At 36.4% G+C, this 15,162-nt stretch overlaps 1 pseudogene; it reads left to right on the top strand.

Annotated features, from left to right (window-relative positions):
• Positions 1-1,431: 1,431 nt before the first annotated feature.
• Positions 1,432-4,698, top strand: LOC103072306 (sodium/potassium-transporting ATPase subunit alpha-1 pseudogene; annotated as a pseudogene).
• Positions 4,699-15,162: the final 10,464 nt, after the last annotated feature.

Genomic DNA, 15,162 nt, shown 5'->3' with positions numbered 1-15,162 from the left:
CATTTTTGCATCTTTTCAATCTCTCTCTCATACTGAAATCATGATAATCTTTTGATAACTTAGATTAATCAAATCACTATCCTGCTTAAAACCCTGAAATAATTGTCCTGTTATTTTAAGATAAGGACTAATATCTTTAACATAAACTGCCAGGTTCCTGCCTATTTCACCAGCATAACCTCATGGTCCAGTGTCAGCGATACTGGCCTTCATATTGTTTAAATGCGCCATGCTCCTTCTAACCTAGGCCCTCGATACGGTATTCCCTTTACCTGAACAACTCTCTCACCCCATCTCCCTACCATTACCTTTGTCTATGTATGTAATTCCTACTCAAGCCTTAGATTTCATGTCAGTGGTTATTTCACTGAGTTCCCTAAACTGGACTGGGTTTCCTGTTTTAATGTCTCATAGTACACTTTTCCTTCTCCTTATAACAATTGTAACTGCTTCCAAATATACATTTATTTGTATGATAATTAATGCATTTTTTACATTAGAGTATAATTTCCACAAAAGCAAGGACCCTGTTTTTGCTTATAATTGTATCTTCAGTTCCTGGTATATGGAAGGAAAACAGCTCAACTCCCCATATCAAAAGATAAACCAAACAATTTCTGGGATAAGTATTCTTCATGGATGGTTTTTTTATAATCATCTAGTAGGTGGAGGATGCTAATGGTTCTCAAGATACTTATAAGCCCATCACTAGATTACATGGCTGCATGGGGGCAGAATGTAGGTAAAGGAATACCATAGAGAAAGTAGAAAATGCAAAGCATCTTATAGAAGTTAGGCATTAAACCCAGAGTGTGGGTGTGAGAGGAGAAGGAAATTACCTGTAATGCCTAAGAATCTAACATTCTCAGATAAAATAAACATTAAGACTGTGTAAAGTATCAGGCTATGACTTTTTTAAGCTAAAAATTATTCACTCAGGGAAAGTACCCTTTTAAAAATCTGCCATGATTATAATTTCAGTGTCTTTAATCATTCCTAAATACCTTGAGAAAGGTAGAAATATTGTGTCATTTCAATATATTAAAGATGGATATAATCAAATCTAGTAAAAACAAGAGGTTGACCAAAGTCAGTAAAAGCTAGCATAAGAGAACAAACTGTTACAGAACTGATCTCCTGTTGTGAACATCTGTAAATTAGAGTTACTATAAAAGCATCTGCTTTTATACATAAGATAACAGACAGGACAGGATTACAATCTCTGAGAAAAGGGAAAGGAGGGAAACAAATGAGATGAACCCTACCATTACAAGGAAAATATACATAAAAATTTTTTTGAAGATATTTCTGGACTGCAGGCCAGGGCAATGAACCTCTGATAGACTCTAGCAATCTCCTGTGGCAATAGAAATGACAGAGAGCAAAGTTCAGGGAGGACAGAGTCTGGAATTTCTGAGGAAAAGACCCAAGATGAGGAAGAAATACATAGAAAGAACTCCAGAAATGTGGATAATTGTGTTCATGCATCTTTGGATGAGAACTCTGCACATGTGTAGGGTAAAACCCAAAAGAGCTAGACAAGAACAACTTCTGAAGAAAGAGCAATTACTGGAAATCTTTAAGGTGAACAATGCCCAGAGCTTGTACAGGTATAGGGAGCACTCTAGTTGTTCCAGCTAAAGTGGGAAGACCTCATTAAATACATAGGGCATTGGGCAGAGACCATAGAACACATTAAAATGGTTACTTTAACCTCAGGAGTATTCTAGACCCACTCTGAATAGGTTTAAAAATAAACCTTGGAAGGATAAATCTAATCTCCAAATAATCTAACTACCTTCTAGGTGAATACAATAAAATCTAGCATTTAATAATACAAAGTTCATAGCATTCAATATCCAATAAAAATTTTTGCTGGTCATGTAAAGAGGAAAATATGACCTGGAACCCGGAGAAAAATAAGTAAAGAGAAACAGACCAAGAATTGATAGAGTTGATGGAATAAGAAGACAAGGACATTAACAAAAAAACCTGTCATTAATATACCCTATATGTTCAAGGATCTAAAGGAAGATGCCATAAATATGTATGATGAAAATTTTAAGGCAGCTACAAAAGCAGATACTAGAACTCACAAGTGAGTGAGTAAAGAACTCAATATAAAAATTTTATTCTATATATGATATAAACTATTAGAAGATAAAAATAAAAATACTGTTAATAGCATACAAATCATGAACTCGTTATAGACAAATTTAATAAAATTTGTACAAGACTTAGTAATGAAAATTTCAAAATATTGTCAAGAGAAATTTTAAAAAGATGTAAATAAATGGAGAGAGAAACCATGTTTGTGAACTGGGAGGCTCAATATTATTAAGATTGTGGTTCTCCCCAGATTGATCTGTAATTTTAATGTAATCCCAATCAAAATCTCTGCAGTCTTCTTAAATTTATTATTTATTTATTTTTATAGAAATTGGGAAGCTGAAAGATGAATATAAAACCTAGGTGAATATTCAAAGGAGCTAGAATAGCCAAAACAATTCTGAAAAAGAACAACATTGGAGGATTTCACTAATTAATTTCGAGGCTTAGTATAAATCTAAAGAAATTTTGATACTGGTATTGGCATAAGGATTGACATATAGATCAATAAACACACATAAGAGAGAACCTAGAAACAAATCCTCAAAATATGGCCAATAGCTTTTTGACAAAAGAGCCAAGGTAATTTAGTGGGGAAAGTAGAGTTTTTTCAAAAAATGATGATGAACCAAAATGAACCTTGACCATTTCCTCATGCCACATAAAATTACTTAAAATGGATTATAAGCCTAAATATTATAATTTATCATAAAAACAAAAACTATAGTTTTTTCCAGAAGTAATAAGAGAAAATCTTTACAACATTGGGATGGGCAAATATTTAGATAGAACAAAATAGGTCTAAACCAGGAAAGGGAATTAATAAATTTGACATCACAAAAACTATAAACTTCTCTTACAAAGACACAATTAAATGATAAAGCAAATCACAGACTTGGAGAAACTATTTTAATAATACATAGTATCTAGCAAAGGACTTGTATCCAGAAGATATATAGAACTCTTCATTCTCAAAGATAAGGCAATAAACTCAATAAAAATGGGAAAAAGATTCACAGAATTTATAAAAGAAGATATATGAATAGGTAATCAACTCATAGCTATATGCTCAATACCATCAATCAGTAGGAAATGCAAATTAAATCCATATTGAAATAATACTACATGCCCATTTAGTTTCTGATGAGAAGTCCACAGCCTTTTGAATTTGTGTTCCCATGTACATAATACATCCCTTTCTCCAACTTTTTAAAGAATTCATTATTTCTTTGTTTTTCAGCATTTTGACTATGCTCTGCTTATGCGTGTTTCCTCTGTATTTATTCAGTTTGGGGTGTGCAGCATAATCCAGTGAAACCATCTCAGTCAGTGCTTCTTTTCTTTTTTTGAAAGATTATTAGTTTGTTACCAAAGACCATCCAATCACAGCCAAAACCATTGCCGAAGGTGTGGGCATCCTCTCAGAAGACAAGGAAACCATAGAAGACATTTCTGCCTACCTCATCATCCCAGTGAGCCAGGTGAACCCAAGAAATGCCAATGCCTGCATGGTACATGGAAGTGATCTGAAGGACTTGACTTTCCAACAGCTGGATGACATTTTGAAGTACCATACTGAGATTGTGTTTCCCGGGTCCTCTCCTCAGCAGAAGCTGATCTTTCAGGAAGACTGCCAGACAGAGGGCACTATCATGGCTGTAACTGGTGATGGTGTCAATGACTCAGCTTTGAAGGAGGTGGACACCGGGGTTGCTATAGGAATTGCAGGCTCAGAATTGTCTATGTAAGCTACTGACATGATTCTCCTTGGATGAGAATTTTGCCTCACTTGTGACTGGAGTAGAGGAAGGTCGTCTCATCTTTGATAACTTGAAGAAATCTGTTGCCTACACCATAACCAGAACATTCCAGATATTTATTATCTGGAACACCCCCTTCCTGATATTCATTATTACAAACATTCCACTACCCCTGAGGGCCATCACCATCCTCTGCATTAACTAGGGCATGGACATGGTTCCAGCCACCTCTCTGGCTTATGAGCTAGCTCAGAGTGACATCATGAAGAGACAGCTCGAAAACCCCAAAATGGACAAACATGTGAATAAGCAGCTGATCAGCATGGCCTATGGACAGATTGGTATGATCCAGGCCCTGGGGGGCTTTTTCACTTACTTTGTGATCCTAGGCTGAGAAGAGCTTCCTCCCAATTCACCTGCTGGGTCTGAGTGGACTGAGATGACCACTGGATCAATGATGTTGAGGACAGCTGCGGAAAGCAGTGGACCTACAAGCAGAGGAAAATCTTGGCTTTTACCTGCCACTCAGCCTTCTTTGTCAGTATCTTGGTGGCACAATGGGCCAACTTGGTCATCTGCAAGACCAGGAGGAATTCAGTCTTCCAGCAGGGGATTTGGCCTCTTTGAAGAGATGGCCCTTGCTGCTTTCCTTTTCTACTGCCCTGGAGTGGGTGTTGCCTTGAGGTTGTATCCTCTCAAATCCTCAGACACTGTGGCTCAGTGTCTTCTCCTATTCTCTCCTCATCTTCCTATATGACAAAGTCAGAAAAGTCATCATCAGGTGATGCTGATGCCCTGGTGGCTGGTGGAGAAGGAAACCTACTACTAGACCCCATGTTGCACACTGTGGAGCACCATGTCACACACTCTGCTCCCATTATCCACCCCCCCTTTTCGTGTACTTTATTCTTGGAGTTCATAATTCTATAGTGGTAGGGAAGCACTGAAACATGTGGAGGAAGCAAGATGTTCTGAAATGAAACAGGTAGCTATATGGGGTGGGTGTGTGGGTGGAGGTGGGGAAAGGGTTCCCAGAGAGGCATCCATCTATGGAAATCACAGCAGGGAAGGTTATTTTGTGCCTTTTTGTTTTTGTAGAGAGGAAAACTAGGATCCCCTTGCCTGATGCACAGCAAAGCCAATTTGCTGACATTGGGTTGTGGTGAAGGAAAGTATAACGTTTATTGCAGGGTGCCAAGCAAGGAGAACAGTCAGCCAGTGCCAAAAGACCCAAACTCCCTGAGGCTTTCAGGGAAGGGTTTTAAAAGACAACATTGTGGTGAGGGTTCCAAGGTGTGTGATCAGATAGTGGACTTTCTTCTAATTAGTTGGTGGTGAAGTGACAGTGTGATGTTTCAAGAATCTTAATCATCAGCCTTATGGTTCCAACCAGTCTAAGGTCTACATGCTTGTGGTCAGCATGTAGTCACCATCCTCCACTTGGGTGGGGGTCTTATTTTCTGCAGAGCAGCCTAAAGATATGTGTCAGATTGCTATGTATATCCCTTGAGGAGGAACTAGGACTCTGTTTTGTCACTGAACTATTGCTTAAGCTATCATTACTTTTCTTGTGTGACTGCTTTTCCTTTGTTTCTGCATTCCCTCATTTCCCTAATTTATAACTGCTTGAGCTTTCTCTTTGGAACTCAAGGAAAACCTAGAAGAATAAAGCCTTTTTCTACAAAGGAGAAATGGGGAATTCAAAAAGGCTTTTGTACCCACTGGGCCCCATAGAGTCTTGCTCGGTTTCAATTATTGATTCAATTTCTTTAGCATGTCTTATACTTTTTTTCTTGGAAGCCAGACATTGGGTATTGGGAACTGAGATAAATAATCCTTTAGTCTGAGGTTTTGTGTTAATCTGCCTAGGAGTTGGGCTGTGTTTAAAGTTTGCTGTAGGTATAGGTGCTATAGAGGTTCCGAGTTCTTCCAAGTCTTTTGTTTCTTTTTTTCCCTTGTTTTTCTTTGTGTATCCTGAAGGACTCTTCTTTAAATAGAGTATCTGCTTTGCAGCTTTTCCAACTGTCATCTACTGTTATTATATTGGGTTCCCATTAATGTGGTGGTAAGTTGGGGGGCAGGGGAACCATTCTACAATTTTATGATTGAATCTCAGTCTTCTAGTGGGCCCTGAGGGGAATTGAGGATAGAAAAAAGAGGTGAGGCATTCTGGGCTTTGGATAAGTGGCCCCCTAGATAGTTAAAATGCATATTTCAAGAAGAATTTCCATGACCCCAGATTCTTGCATCTTCCCATACACAGAAAAGCACTAAAATAATTAACTTGAGATATCTGTTCTTTGTGATTGGCAATAATCTTTTACCGAGATGTATGCTTGACTACATGTATTTCCAAGCCAAAAAATTCATATATCAATATATACTGGCTCTTCCCCTACCACCCCTGCCTCTTTGGAGCAGTTCCTCAGAGCTACTGAGTGGCCATCTCCTGGTCTATAGTCCTCTATAAGACCCTGAATAAAACTTAAACTCACAACTCCCATGTTGTACATTTTTCTTTAAGTTGACAGATCTCTGGTCTCTGGTGGGTCCAGTGATTTCCAGTTTGTTCAGCTTCTCGTAAGGATGGGAGCGTTAACTTCTAAGCTCTTTTCTTGTGGGAAACTGCTCCTATGTTTTATAATTTATTTGCTAACCAGATTCCATTTTATACTCTAAGTATTTACTATTACTTTTTGAAATGAAAACACTTGTCTTGCAGAAAATAAATGTTCTAAATAAATGTGCATGACAATAGGAATTAAAATTTAAAACTTAATTATATAAATTCATTAGTAGGGAGGTGTTTACATAAATTATGTATTATTCATACCGAGTGATACCATGCAACTGTGAAGAGATATGAGGTTTGTATATTGGTAAGGTGATAAGAAAAGATCACAAGGCTCACAGTTAAGTAAAAAAATGAATATTTGATAGTATAATTTGCTCTCATTTGTGTATTATAAAGGGCAATGTGTCTATGTGTCATTGTAGTAGAAAGAATAAATAAGAAAAGAGTAAAATGAGTTCCTTTTGAGAACTGAGGAACTAAGGGTTTAAGGTTGGACAGAGACCTGCTTTTCATGGTGTATCCTTTGGTGTCATTTGATTTTAACATATTGCTTTAAAAAATACAGTTAATAAAAATATTACAAAACTGGGACAGTGGTTAAGAATCTGCCTGCCAACGCATGGGTTCGATCCCTGGTCTGGGAAGATCCCACATGCCTCAGAGCAACTAAGCCCGTATGGCACAAGTACTGAGCCCGTGTGCCACAACTACTGAAGCCCATGCACCTAGAGCCCGAGCTCCGCAACAAGAGAAGCCACCGCAATGAGAAGCCCGCACACTGCAATGAAGACCCAACACAGCCAAAGATAAAAATAAATAAATACATAAATAAAAAATTTATTTAAAAAAATTAGAAAACCAACTTGTTTAAAATTCCTTTCAATTTTTTATACAGTGTGTCCATTTGGTTAATGAAACTGGGCCCATTGATCATTCCTGGTCTTAAGAGATAAAATAATGAAAGCTTTTTTCTAGAAAGGAGAAAGCATCTGTAAAGTGATAAGAGAGAATATGTTTGCAAATAAAAAGAGCTGAGCATAGGCAGTGAGATTTTCAAACACAGATATTGAGAGATTTTAAATATTTATGTTCCTATTTTACGAGCTATAAGAGAGCAATGTTTGCCAGCAACAAAGCACTATTGATTATAGCAGCTGCAAATAAAAGCTAGCTTGTAGGGAGTAGGTGGTAAATGACAAACATAATTAATTAGGAGCTTTGTTTTCCAGTGGAGTGTTTGTTTATCATCCTGTAGCTCATTGTAGCTACTAGTTCTCATTGCCTGACTGCAATAGTAGTTTATTTCTGGCATTTTTCAAAATGCTTCTGAATTTTATTCTTCACTGACATCTTTGGTGATCAGAGTTAATAGGTGGTATTCTCATTTTCAAAATGCATTTGTATTAATAGTATCAAAGCCCTAAGAGAAGCTTTAGAAATAAATACCCTTCATACCTTAACAGTCATAAAACCTTCAACTTTGCATCTAACTGAATCCAAATCTCTTATGCATAATCCCTCCAAAACATAAAATTCAACAAGAAGTATATTAAAACCATACATTGACTTATGGTTTCAGCATTTCTTTAGTAGGAGACAGAGAATATCATGAACTTCAAGTAACCTCTGAGAAAAATAAACTCCAAATTGCAACAGAGCTACTAGCCTTCCAGCCTGTGGGTGTAGAAAGTGGTAATGGAGGCTTTAAGAGATTCCATCAGAAGGAAGCAAGAAGAAAGAGGGATTTAGATGAAACACAGACAGAATCACCCTGTGAAAGAGAAATTTCAACCCTGAATGATAAAATATGTGGTAGGAAAAATAATGGCCTGTAAATGTGTCCATGCACTAATCACCAAGAATCTGAATATTCTACTTTACTTGACAAAAGAGACTTTGCATATGTGGTAAGTGTAAGACATTTGAGATGGAGAAGTTATCCTGGATTATCTGAGTGGGCACACTAATCACGAGTCCTTAAAAGTGGCTGCAGTTCACTATTTACAATAGCCAAGACATGGAAGTGACAGAGGAGTGGATAAAGAAGATGTGGTACATATATACAATGGAATATTGCTCAGCCATAAAAAGAATGAAACAATGCCATGTGCAGGAACGTGGATTTACTAGAGATTATCATACTAAGTGAAGTAAGTCATAAATAGAAAGACAAATATCATATGATATTGCTTACATGTGGAATGTAAAAAAGTAATCGTACAAATAAACTTATTTACAAAATAGAAATAGAGTCACAGATGTAGAAAACAAAATTATGGTTACCAGGGGGGAAAGGGGGAAGAGAGATAAACTGGGAGATTAGGATTGACATATACACACTACTATATATAAAATAGATAACTAATAAGGACCTACTGTATAGCACAGGGAATTCTACTCAATACTCTGAAATAATCTATATGGGAAAAGAATCTAAAAAAGAGTGGATATATGTATATGTATAATTGATTCAGTTTGCTGTACACCTGAAACTAACACAACATTGTAAATCAACTGTACTCCAATAAAAGTTATTTTTTAAAAAGTGGCTGCAGTTGTAAAGAGAGAGATGTGAGGGCTGAAGAAGGAAGAGAGGTGTGATGTTGCTGGCCTCTACGATGGAGGAAGAGGGCCATGCATGCTCCAAGGAATTCAGGAGATCTCTAGAAGCTGAGAAAGGCAAGGACATGGATTTTCCCCTAGAGCTTGCAGAATGAACACAGCCCTCCCTACACTTTGATTTAAGCTCAGGGAAGGCCAGTTTTGGACTTCTGACCTTCAGAAGTGTAAGATAAGAATTTAACCAAGGTTTTGGTGAGGATGTGGGCAACTAGGCACCTTCGTACATCGCTGATAGGACTTCAAACTGGTACAATCCTTATGGAGGGGAATACGACAATATTTTAAAAATCTACATATGCATTTTACATTTTGACCCAGAAATACTATTTCTAGGAGTTTATCCTAAAGATGTATCTCCAACAATGTAAAATTACAGTTGCACAAAGATATTTGTTTCAGTATTTCTTTTTTGTGATTTACTATACTGAAGCATCTTGAATGGCTATACATAGAAGAGTAGTGTGGTAGGACATAGTACTTTGCAGCTACTATAAAAGAATGATGAAGATCTCTATGATCAGATATAAAGTGATTTCTAAGAAACAGAGTGCAGAAAAGTATCTATAGTACTCAAACTTTCGGTTTAGAAAAAAAGGAAAATATGACATTATAGGTTTATCTGTTTTACAAAAAACTTGTGTAAAAAGTTAACTAGAAAATAATGATTGGCAACCTACAGGGGAGAATGGGAATGAGGTGGAAGTGGTGAGGATGACCCTTTTCTAAGTGTATCTATCAGGTAGTTTTGAGTTCTTGGAACCGTGATAATGTTGTACATACTCAAAATAACCATAAAATAAAAATGAACCCCTAAAATTGAGTGTAAAAGTATTTCAATGAATAACATTGCTACATTGAATGGAGAGGAAACTTGATGAGTTCAGTGTTTTGACTCTGTGCCCTCACACTAAAGATTTTTTTTTAAAGATATAAATAAATATTGAGCTAGTAACTTTGTTTGAAGTGCTATGGGTTAACTATAGTAAAGTACTTTCTGTGTATTTTATGACTGGGCCATCAAATAAATATATTGAGGAAAATGTGAGCTAGATTTCTCCCTGTCACATGCAGAAAGGGGAAAGACTAAAATAAACCCTCTGTGGTTGTCATTGGAAACTTTAGAATGAACTCACTTACGTGTGTGTGTGTGTGTGTGTATGTGTGTGTATCCACCACGTATATTTGTTATGTATATATATGTATGTTTGTATATGTTATTTGAATAACTTGTTTATATCTGTCCATCAAACTTTGATTATTAACTCAGTTGGAATAAAGTAGCAAAAGGTATTTGTATTATGACATATAAATTATGTCTTTTATCCTAATTGTATTTTCTTTTAATCCAATATTCATTTTCATTTGTATTCCCTGATTAGGGTGATGTAATCTGAAGTGTGCTCAGAGAAAGGAAGAAACAATTTTAGATTTAAAAAATTCACCATGATGATCTGAGTAACTGAGAATTGCTTTCATGTATTTGTGATAATTGATATTGCAGAGAATTAGTTAATCTTAGTTATAGTTGCCTAAAATTTATGATTTTAAAATACCCAACAGCATTTATAAAAACCCATTATTCTTAATTTGTTAGGGAAATTAATTATATCTGGTCAAATATGATTATGGCAAGTTGTATGATTAAGAACTAAAAACCATCAAGAAAGGTAATGTTTGCAAGGAGATTGCATTTCTGATAACCATTTGTGAGAACATATTCCATTAGGAAGAGACAAAATGCAATAGTAACTTTATGGATTCTGCCATGAAACAGTAAAATGGGGAAGAACCTTAAGCATGGAACCAGGAGTCTGCCAGGGGTCTCTGTGTGTCTTTAATAAAGTCATTTAATCTTTTTTTAAAACATCTTTACTGGAGTATAATTGTTTTACAATGGTGTGTTAGTATAACAAAGTCTGCTGTATAACAAAGTGAATCATCTATACATATACATATGTCCCCATATCTCCTCCCTCTTGCGTCTCCCTCCCACCCATCTAGGTGGTCACAAAGCACCAAGGTGATCTCCCTGAGTGATGCGTCTGCTTCCCACTAGCTATCTATATTACATTTGGTAGTGTATATATGTCAATGCCACTCTCTCACTTCGTTCCACCTTACCCTTCCCCCTCCCTATGTCCTCAAGTCCATTCTCTATGTTTGCGTCTTTATTCCCACCCTGTGCCTAGGTTTTCCAGCACCGTCTTTTTTAAAAATTTTATTCCATATATATGGCTTAGCATACGGTATTTGTTTTTCTCTTTCTGACTTAACTTCACTCTGCGTGACAGTCTCTAGGTCCATCCACCTCACTACAAATAACTCAATTTCGTTTCTTTTTATGGCTGAATAATATTCCATTATATATATATGCCACATCTTCTTTATCCATTCATCTGTCAATGGACAATTAGGTTGCTTCCATGTCCTGGCTATTGTAAATAGAGCTGCAATGAACATTGTGGTACATGACTCTTTTTGAATTATGGTTTTCTCAGGGTATGTGCCCAGTGGTGGGATTGCTGGGACATATGGTAGTTCTATTTTTAGTTTTTTAAGGAAACTCCCTACTGTCCTCCATAGTGGTTGTCTCAATTTACATTCCCACCAACAGTGCAAGAGGGTTCCCTTTTCTCCACACCCTCTCCAGCATTTATTGTTTGTAGATTTTTTGATCAAGGCCATTCTAACCAGTGTTAGGTGATACCTCATTGTACTTTTGATTTGCATTTCTCTAATGATTAGTAATCAAAGGATGAATCAGTTGAGCATCCTTTCATGTGTTTCTTGGCAATCTGTATATCTTCTTTGGAGAAATGTCTATTTAGGTCTGCCCATTTTTGGATTGGGTTGTTTGTTTTTTGATATTGAGCTGCATGAACTGCTTGCATATTTTGGAGGTTAATCCTTTGTCAGTTGCTTCCTTTGCAAATATTTTCTCCCACTCTGCAGGTTGTCTTTTGGCCTTGTTTATGGTTTCCTTTGCCATGCAAAAGCTTTTAAGTTTCATTAGGTCCCATTTGTTTCTTTTTGTTTTTATTTCCATTTCTCTAGGAGGTGGGTCAAAAAGGATCTTGCTGTGATTTATGTCATAGAGTGTTCTGCCTATGTTTTCCTCTAAGAGTTTTATAGTGTCTGGCCTTATATTTAGGTCTTTAATGCATTTTGAGTTTCTTTTTGTGTATGGTGTTAGGGAGTGTTCTAATTTCATTCCTTTAATTGTAGCTGTCCAATTTTCCCAGTACCACTTATTGAAGAAGCTGTCTTTTCTCCACTGTATATTCTTGCCTCCTTTATCAAAGAGGAGATGAGCATATGTGCATGGGTTTATCTCTGGGCTTTCTATCCTGTTCCATTGATCTATATTTCTGTTTTTGTGCCAGTACCATACTGTCTTGATTACTGTAGGTTTATAGTATTGTCTGAAGTCAGGGAGCCTGATTCCTCCAGCTCCATTTTTCTTTCTCAAGATTGCTTTGGCTATTCGGTGTCTTTTGTGTTTCCATACAAATTGTGAAATTTTTTGTCCTAGTTCTGTGAAAAATGCCAGTGATAGTTTGATAGGGATTGCACTGAATCTGTAGGTTGCTTTGGGTAGTAGAGTCATTTTCACAATGCTGATTCTTCCAATCCAAGAACATGGTATATCTCTCCATCTGTTTGTATCATCTTTAATTTCTTTCATCTTTATTGCTTGTAGTAATCTCTCATGATCCTTTGTATTTCTACAGTGTCACTTGTTATTCTCCTGTTTTATTTCTAATTCTATTGATCTAAGTATTGTCCTTTTCTTTCGTGATGAGTTTGGCTAATGGTTTATCAATTTTGTTTATCTTCTCAAAGAACTAGCTTTTAGTTTTATTGATCTTTGCTATTGTTTCCTTCAATTCTTTTTCATTTATTTCTGATCTGATCTTTATGGTTTCTTTCCATCTGCTAACTTTGGGGATTTTTCTTGTTCTTCCTCTAATTGCTTTAGGTGTAAGGTTAGGTTCTTTATTTGAGATGTTTCTTGTTTCTTGAGATAGGATTGTATTGCTATAAACTTCCCTCTTAGAACTGCTTTTGCTCCATCCCATTGGATTTGGGTCATTGTGTTTTCATTGTCATTTGTTTCTAGGTATTTTTTGATTTCCTCTTTGATTTCTTCAGAGATCTCTTGCTTATTTAGTAGTGTATTGTTTAGCGTCCATGTGTTTGTATTTTTTACAGATTTTTTCCTGTAATCGATATCTAGTCTCATAGCGTTGTGGTTGGAAAAGACACTTTATACGATTTCAATTTTCTTAAATTTACCAAGGCTTGATTTGTGACCCAAGATATGATCTATCCTGGAAAATATTCCATGAGCACTTGAGAAGAAAGTGTAATCTGCTGTTTTTGGATGCAATGTCCTATAAATATCAATTAAGTCCATCTTGTTTAATGTATCATTTAAAGCTTGTATTTCCTTATTTATTTTCACTTTGGATGATCAGTCCATTGGTGAAAGTGGGCTATTAAAGTCCCCTACTATGAATGTGTTACTGTCGATTTCCCCTTTTATGCCTGTTAGCATTTGCCTTATGTATTGAGGTGCTCCTATGTTGGGTTCATAAATATTAATATTTACAATTATTATATCTTCTTCTTGGATTGATCCCTTGATCATTGTGTAGTGTCCTTTTTTGTCTCTTGTAACTGCTTTATTTTGAAGTCTATTTTGTCTGATATGAGAATTGCTACTCCAGGTTTCTTTTGATTTCCATTTGCATGGAATATCTTTTTCCGTCCCCTAACTTTCAGTATGTATGTGTCCCTAGTCTGAATTGGTTCTCTAGTAGACAGCATATATACGGGTCTTGTTTTTCAGCCAGTCTATGTCTTTTGGTTGGAGCATTTAATCCATTTACATTTAAGGTAGTTATCAATATGTATGTTCCTATTACCATTTTCTTAACTGTTTTGGGTTTGTTACTGTAGTTCTTTTCCTTCTGTTGTATTTCTGCCTAAAGAAGTTCCTTTAGCATTTGTTGTAAAGATGGTTTGCTGGTGCTGAATTCTCTTAGCTTTTGCTTGTCTGTAAATGTTTTAATATCTCCGTTAAATCTGAATGAGATCCTTGCTGGGTAGAGTAATCTTGGTTGTAGGTTTTTCCCTTTCATCACTTTAAATATGTCCTGCTACTCCCTTCTGGCTTGCTTAGTTTTTCTGAAAGATCAGCTCTTAATCTTATGGGGATTCCCTTATATATTATTTGTTGCTTTTCCCTTGCTGCTCTTAATATTTTTCTTTGAATTTAATTTTTGATAGTTTGGTTAATATGTGTCTTGATGTGTTTCTCCTTGGATTTATCCTGTATGGGACTCTCTGCACTTCCTGGACTTGATTGACTATTTCCTTTCCCATATTAGGGAAGTTTTCAACTATAATCTTCAAATATTTTCTCAGTCCCTTTCTCTTTCTCTTCTTCTTCTGGGACCCCTATAATTCGAATGTTGGAGTGTTTAATGTTGTCCCAGAGGTCTCTGAGACTGTCCTCATTTCTTTTCGTTCTTTTTTCTTTATTCTGCTCTGCAGTAGTTATTCACACTATTTTATCTTCCAGGTCACTTATCCATTCTTCTGCCTCAGTTATTCTTCTATGGATTCCTTCTAGAGAATTTTTAATTTCATTTTTTGTGTTGTTCATCATTGTTTGTTTGCCCTTTAGTTCTTCCAGGTCCTTGTTAAACGTTTCTTTTATTTTCTCCATCCTATTTCCAAGATTTTGGATCATCTTTACTATCATTACTCTGAATTCTTTTTCAGGTAGACTGCCTATTTCCTCTTCATTTGTTTGGTCTGGTGGGTTTTTACCTTGCTCCTTCATCTGCTGTGTGTTTTTCTGTCTTCTCATTTTGCATAACTTACTGTGTTTGGGGTCTCCATTTGCAGGCTGCAGCTTCATAGTTCCTGTTGTTTTTGGTGTCTGCCCCCAGTGGGTAAGGTTGGTTCAGTGGGTTGTGTAGGCTTCCTGGTGGAGGGGACTAGTGCCTGTGTTCTGGTGGATGAGGCTGTATCTTGTCTTTCTGGTGGGCAGGACTGCATCCGGTGGTGTGTTTTGAGGTGTCTGTG

This window comes from Lipotes vexillifer, unplaced genomic scaffold, assembly GCF_000442215.2.
Source record: "Lipotes vexillifer unplaced genomic scaffold, Lipotes_vexillifer_v1.1 scaffold484, whole genome shotgun sequence".
Classification (NCBI taxonomy): domain Eukaryota; kingdom Metazoa; phylum Chordata; class Mammalia; order Artiodactyla; family Lipotidae; genus Lipotes; species Lipotes vexillifer.
The sequence above is the reverse complement of the archived record's forward strand: the minus strand, read 5'-3'. Positions and strand labels throughout refer to the sequence as shown.